The 7,052-nt window shown below is 46.4% G+C and overlaps 1 long non-coding RNA gene across 1 annotated transcript; it reads right to left on the reverse strand.

The window, feature by feature from the left end:
* Window positions 1-242: 242 nt before the first annotated feature.
* LOC140905544 (uncharacterized) lies at window positions 243-5,665 on the reverse strand. Its single transcript, XR_012156879.2, has 3 exons — window positions 5,586-5,665; window positions 4,689-4,780; window positions 243-3,225 (listed from the first exon to the last, which is right to left on the reverse strand). It is a non-coding gene; the product is annotated as an uncharacterized LOC140905544 (long non-coding RNA).
* Between the last annotated feature and the right edge of the window lie 1,387 nt (window positions 5,666-7,052).

The raw sequence follows: 7,052 nt of genomic DNA on the forward strand, positions 1-7,052 counted from the left end.
CTTTGATTTTACCCCACTGGCTAACCACAGGTCACACAAGCAATTCCCTTAGACACTCCAGTTTCCCAGTATCACCACCAGTGCCACTCGTTATGGGGACAAATGGTTATGAAAACCAATGCCCCAGTAAAAGAAAAAGGATTCTCCCGATCCCAAAGGACCAAGCCCCAGACCCAGGTCAATATACAAGTTAGATCTTACCCACAAATCACGCTGTTGCCAATCCTTTAGAATCTAAAATCTAAACGTTTATTCATAAAAGGGAAAAGATAGAGATGAGAGCTAGAATTGGTTGAATGGAATGAATTACATACAGTAATGGCAAAGGTCTTGGTTCAGGTTTGCAGCAGTGATGGAATAAATTGCAGGTTCAAATCAGGTCTCTGGAGTACATCCACAGCTGGGATGGGTCTTTCAGTCCTTTGTGCAGAGCTTCTGTTTGTAGCAAAGTCTCTCCAGAGGTAAGAAACAGGATTGAAGACAAGATGGAGATGAGGCATCAGCCTTTTATAGTCTTTTCCAGGTGTAAGAACACCTCTTTGTTTTTACTGTGGAAAATTACAGCAAAATGGAGTTTGGAGTCACAGGGGCAAGCCCTGCATACTTTGCTGAGTTACAAGGTGTATCTGGTTTCAGAGTGGTAGCCGTGTTAGTCTGTATCAGCAGAATTGTATCTGCCTTCTCTCAATGGGTCAGTTGTGTAGCTGATGGTCCTTAATGGGCCATCAAGCAGGCTAGGCAGAGCTGTCACCAACTTGTCTAGGGTGTCACCCAGAAGCATAGCATAAGTTTGAAATACAGACAGTATAAAGCCAATATTCATAACTTTAACTACAAAAATGATACACACATATAGACAGCATAATCATAACCTCTCTATAGATCCCTTACACGACAATCTTTATACAGTATTTGCTGCAAATATATAACAGTGGTCTCAACAGTGATCTATACAGTTACAGATTATGTCAATAACGTCACATCAGCTCAAACTAATATTTGTTCCTGCCTTTTCTGGCTAGCGAAAGAACCACATTAGAGGGTCACTGGGCTGGATTCATCACTGCAGTGACCCCACAGATGTCACGGGAGTAACACTGTGGCTAACTTTGGCCCATTATATTTACAAGCCAGAACAAGCCACTGTTCACATCGCCCATTCAGGGTATGTCTATACTGTGACAAAGCCCACAGCACGGAGTCTCAGAACCTGGGCTCCAGCCCGAGCCTGAACATCTACACTGCAATTTTATAGCCCTGCAGCTCGAGCCCTGCACGCATGAGTCAGCTGACCTTGCCCAACTATGGCCGTGCTGCAGGTCTTTTATTGCAGTGTAGACGTTTTCTGTCTACTTGGGCTGAAACAACAGGGCAAGTACAGTGCCCGAAGCTAAAAAATTCTAGAGGAAGGGGAGCCCAAGTGCACACAGTTTTATTCCACTCTGTGCCGTCTGCATACTGAATAGCATCACTGCATCCCAACACAATGTCCTGCATTTGCCATATGAAACCTTATGGGACCCCTGGATCCCCTACAGCTGGGGGGATTAGAGGCCAGGTCTGTGAAGCTCTCCTCTCTCACGCTCTGAGGATGTCTGCACTTGAAGCTGGAGCTGCAATTCCCAGCTCGAGGAGACATACCCCATCAAGCCAGCACATTAAAAATAGAGCGCAGCCATGAGGAGCAAGGGGTGGGAGGGGCTAACCACCCTATCTACCTAGTGTTTTGGAATTTACACCTCCAGCTTGGAATGTAGACATACAATAGTTAGTGGACAGAGGTGTGACATTGCACCCCATAATGCTTTATGGAAATATGCTTATGAATGTAAATATGACATAACTGGAATATGTTTTATGCTACATATGACATGTAACATATCGCTGCAAAGGTTATGATCTACTGAATATATTCATCCTATTTGTATGAATGTATCATTTTTTCATTCAAAGTTATGAATATTAGATGTGTACTTGTTTGCTTTTAAGTAGCCATAGTAAGGCATTTGGGCGGCTTTTTTAGAAAGGAATGTGCAAGTTCAGTGCCCAGTCAAGAAACACTTAACTGACAATGGATCTTGGAAGGCTCCAATCCACATAAGAAGTCTACCTGAGGACGTTCAAGGTAGCATGTGAACAATGGCTGCTACCTGTAAGTTCTGAGTCATGCATAGACATGTGACTTGCCCATGTGACTCCAAAAATCCATCTTGTAGCTGGGATTCTACACAGGGGGAGGGAGGGCTGTCCACCCACAAGAGAAAGTCTATTTAACCCCCTGGGAGATCCCTCCATTTAGTCTTAGCTGGCTCAAGAGATTGTCTCTCCAGCCCCAAAGGATACCAGAAAGTGGAACAAAAGACTGTAACCATGGGGGTGTGAGTGATTGCTGGACTCAGACTAGAAGCAGGCTAGTCTGTAAAAGAAGCTTACTTGAACATCTCTAAGGGTGAGGTTTCATCTGTAATCACTTTCTTACTGTATTAGGCAAAGGCTTGCATGTTTTATTTTATTTTGCTTGGTAATTCACTTTGTTCTGTCTGTTATTACTTGGAACCACTTAAATCCTACTTTTTGTATTTAATAAAATCACTTTTTACTTATTAATTAACCCAGAGTATGTATTAATACCGGGGGGGGGGGCAGCTGTGCATATCTCTCTATCAGTATTATAGAGGGTGAACAATTTTTGAGTTTACCCTGTATAAGCTTTATACAGGCTAAAACGAATTTATTTGGGTTTGGACCCCACTGGGAGTTGGGCATCTGCATGTTGGAGACAGAAACACTTCTTAAGCTGTTTTCAGGTGAGCCTGCAGTTTGTGGGACGTTGTTCAGACCTGGGTCTGTGTTTGTAGCCAGCAAGCGAGTCTGGCACAACCAGGCAGGGTTCTGGAGTCCCAGATTGGCAGGGAAAGCAGGGGAAGAAGTAGTCTTGGCACATCAGATGGCAGCCTCAAGGGGGTTTTCTGTGATCCAACCTGTCACAAGAGGTAATATTACTACTGGCTTGTCTACTCCTCAGTCCTGTTCCTGGACTTCACCACCGTGCAGCATTCAGGAAAGGCAGGATCATTCACTCTCCTTTGCTTCTGCTGTTTCCACTCTGTGGTGAGATTCATAGCTCTGATCAAAGGCAGCTGATAAAGCTAAGAACCGTGCCCTGGTGAGCTGGGAAACAGGACACGTGCAGTGCTTTGTGCCCAGGCTCAATCCATCATACTGCTGGGGAAGGAGAAACAAAAGGAGGAACAGATGAACCGAATGGGTGACTCTGCAGAGCCTGGAAAAGCCTGTGTAGTCTGCCATGCTCCGGGACCTGTTCCATATCTTCCTTCTACACTCCCCCCCACGCACCCAATCTGTGACCCAGCATGTCCCATCCAGTCTTGCAGATGGGCCCCGGGTCAGTAACACCATCAGCTAATGTGCTCCGTACGCTCCCCTTTGCCCATATCATCTACTGTCTGCTCAGCCTTTCCCCTGCTTCTGCGCAGTGGCTTGGTAGTTTCAGTGTCCACGCTGTCATAACGCCATAAACCATTGGGGCACACAGCTTGTACCCAAAGCACTACTCAAACTTACCGTGTGCTGTATTGTATTCACCACATATCCCCTAGACATTAATCCCTTGCCCACAGGCTATTTACTTACTATTGGTCTAGGCTGAACTGTATTTTTCATATGCTGCTTAATCCTCCAAACAGCCCAAATCCTTTGGAATCCGAGAGTACTGTCTGTCCCTCATTATGTGCTTTGTCACCAAGTTTAGCATTACCTCCAAGCCTTGTTTTTAATACCTCCCTAGCCTCCCATTTCCAGCACGAACAATTTGTCTCTCTGGTTTTCCTCTGCCCTGTGCTTGTAAAACAGTTTTCTCCCCAAACCAGCACCCTCCCCCATCACCTCAGCTGCTGATCTCATTTACCTGCCACACGCTTGTGGAAATTCTAAGTATACAAGATTCACCAAATTGAGTTTATAACCTCACAGCAGGTGTATCTTGGAAGCCACTGGGAGGTGTAGTTCCCAGCTTGGGTAGACTTATACACACTAGGCGCTCTCGTGAACAGGGCTAAAAATACCCCTGTGTCTGCAGTGGCGCCGGCAGTAGTTTGGGCCAGCGGCCAGAGTACAATCCTGCTCAACTTCCTGGGTATGTAGTCAGGTGGCTAGCCCAGCCCACCGTCGGGCCGCCTTGGCCACACAGCTATTTTTAGGTGCTAGCTAGAGCAAAGGTAGAGCATGTACATCTATCTGAGATGGGAATGACATCTCCCAGCGGCTGTGTAGACATATCCCTGGGGTCCTGGCCCTCCCATCTCTAACCACCAACCAGCATTCCCTCCTTTTAGACAGTGTGTTAAATGTCCATTAAAAATTAACCGATTTTGTTCTTCTCATTTTGTGGGTGGGTGTTACCAGGACTTGGTGCTTTGGCCACTTTTAATGAAGCGAACCTACTTAGAACCAGCTCGGGTGTTTGTTCACTGCTTAGCTTGCCAGTTATTGACTTGGAAACCAGATCCCTGAGGAAGCTCTCCTCTGCTGCCTCCTTAAAGATGGAACAAAGTAAGCACTGAACAACTCATCTCCCAGTATAAACTCTGCACTCATTTTCAAGAGGCCCAATGGGCTTCTTTTGAACCTTTAGTGGGTGCATGGCTAGCTGAGCAGTAGGTCAGTACCTGCAAATTAGATCTGTATCCACCACCAGCTGTTGAAATACAAACTGAACAAAAGGGTGATTCTTCATGGCAGCCGAGCCGTCGTACAGGAGCTGTGGAGCACCAATGAATCAGTAGGGAACACATTCAATCAAGCTTGCATAGAAAGCCCTCAGAGCTAAACACAGCCCAGACTTAGTGTCCCCAGAGCTCTGCACACACCACCGATAAAAACCAGCTTCAAGAGCATGCTGTGTATTGGCTATTTCCATAACATTCAGAGAAGCAGCCAGTCTAGTGGTTAGATCAAGGGACCTGGGAGTCAGGACTCCTGAGTTCCATGCTGAGTTCTGTCACTGGCTCCCTGTGTGACCTTGCCCAAGTAACATCACCTCCCTGTGCTTGTTTCCCTTCTATGACACCGGGCTGGTAATAATCCCTGCCCAGCTCAGAAGGCACTCCTGAGGTTTGCTATACAGAAGCGTAGTGTCAATTGGGATATAATTGAGGTCACCTCCGTGACCCTCCCAGCCTCACAACATGGGGTCTCTTCAGTTTGGCGTCACTCACAGGATATCTCTCTGCTTTGAGAACATCAGCACAGGGCCACTTCAGTTTGGCATTACTCAACACAGTATCCTGGGGCCTGGGCATCTCAGTTTTGTGTCACTCATCCATGATTCTTCCGCCCACCTCAGATTATAGGCACAGGGCTAGTTAAGCTTGGCATTATCTACCAAAAAACCCCAGGAAGCCTAGCACAATAATTCTGCAGGTGCATAGAGCCGGTCATCCCAGGATCTCATAACACAAGCCCTAAGAAATTAAATCCTCCCCAGAAAGGGCCACCCTAGCTGGGTATCACCCATCTGTGACCTCTCACCCCTGCCGACAGAGAGAAAAGAAAATGCCCAAGACCTTAAATTGGATTGAAAGCTGCTGGCCCCTGTACAGCCTCTCTCTTTCTCCACCCTTCAGCCAGTCTTCTCATTCTCCCTGCAAGGTTGCTGCTTTACAGCCTGCCAGGGCCTTTGTACCAATACAGAAGTTAATATTTCATCTTGAGACTAGGGGAAATTGAGTTAGCCTTGAAATGCCAAAGGTAGGTTTAAAATATTCCCTGGTTGGCTCATAAAGGCTCCTATTAGGAATGTACCTTCTGATAAGGAAATGGCTCTGTACCTGGAATAACAGCTCAGGTGGCTATTTGTGAAAATCAGTGTCATTTGCATATCTCTATCATTTTCATCTGGCTGCTCCAGTCTCTGTTTTTATGGAGACTAATCTGGTTACTCAATCAGCTACAGGGAGCGGCAAAGTGCAAACTGTCCCAGCTCAAGGCAGCTTCCCAGCAGGAGGAAATCAGGTCACGGTAAAGGGACTTGCTTGTTCCTATTACACAGGGATCTCGTCTCTGCTCCCCAGCAGATTTATACGGAGATCAAATAATAAGGATGGGATGAATAATTAAATCTCCCTGTAAATAATTAAGCACAACCTGTTCATTTACCTAGCAGCGTTCATTCAGGAGAACCCGAAGGACTCTACTGAGTATTAGGCAGTGGAAGCTGGAGAGCTAAGCACAGAACAGGGAGTCAGAAAGTCCCAGCTTCTAATCCTGGCTCTTCTGCTGACTTGCTGCATGCCCTTGGCCCAAGTCACTCTGCCTCAGTTTCTCCATCAATAACTTTGGATTGATAGTAACACCTGCCTGCCTCATGAAGAAATATTTGTACAGTGCTTTGAACGTGTAAAGCACTACATATGTTGGGAGTATTATCTCACAGAACCACTCAGCATCCAAATGCAGCCACCTTTGGGCTGTGGATGTATCCAGTGGACACCACAGCAGGATTTTTAGAGAAGAAGAATGTAATCAGCCAGATAGGAATCCTGCAAGAAATCTAGGACTGAATACCCCTGCTCTTGCTCAAAACGCCAGAGCACCTTTAATGACCCTTGTGACCCGTGTCTTAGTATCTTACCTTATCTGAACGAATGTGCTTCCAGCAGCACCAGCACCGCTGGGAGCCACCAGTTTTCTACTGAATCAGAGTGACCACCATCACGCCATGCAGCATATAGGTTTCCCGTGGGGGTCTTCCAGCAAAGTACTAACCAGGCCCAGGCCTGTTTAGCTTACAAAATCACGGATGATTACACATCAAGAGGAACAACCTAGCAGCAAGGCCCTGTGCTACAAGTACTGCAGGCAATTCCTCCAGCTGCGGGGATGCTCTCCAGTTAAGGAGAAGGGACGTGTTTGACCTCTGTCAACTTCACATCTGTCAATCACCACCGTCACCAAAAATACAATCTGACAGCCCATCCGGCCAGTAATGTAATTCCATGTGGCCATTGTCCATTCAGTCCAATAGATTTTCT

The sequence above is a fragment of the Lepidochelys kempii genome, chromosome 1 (assembly GCF_965140285.1).
Source record: "Lepidochelys kempii isolate rLepKem1 chromosome 1, rLepKem1.hap1, whole genome shotgun sequence".
NCBI classification, from domain to species: Eukaryota; Metazoa; Chordata; order Testudines; family Cheloniidae; genus Lepidochelys; species Lepidochelys kempii.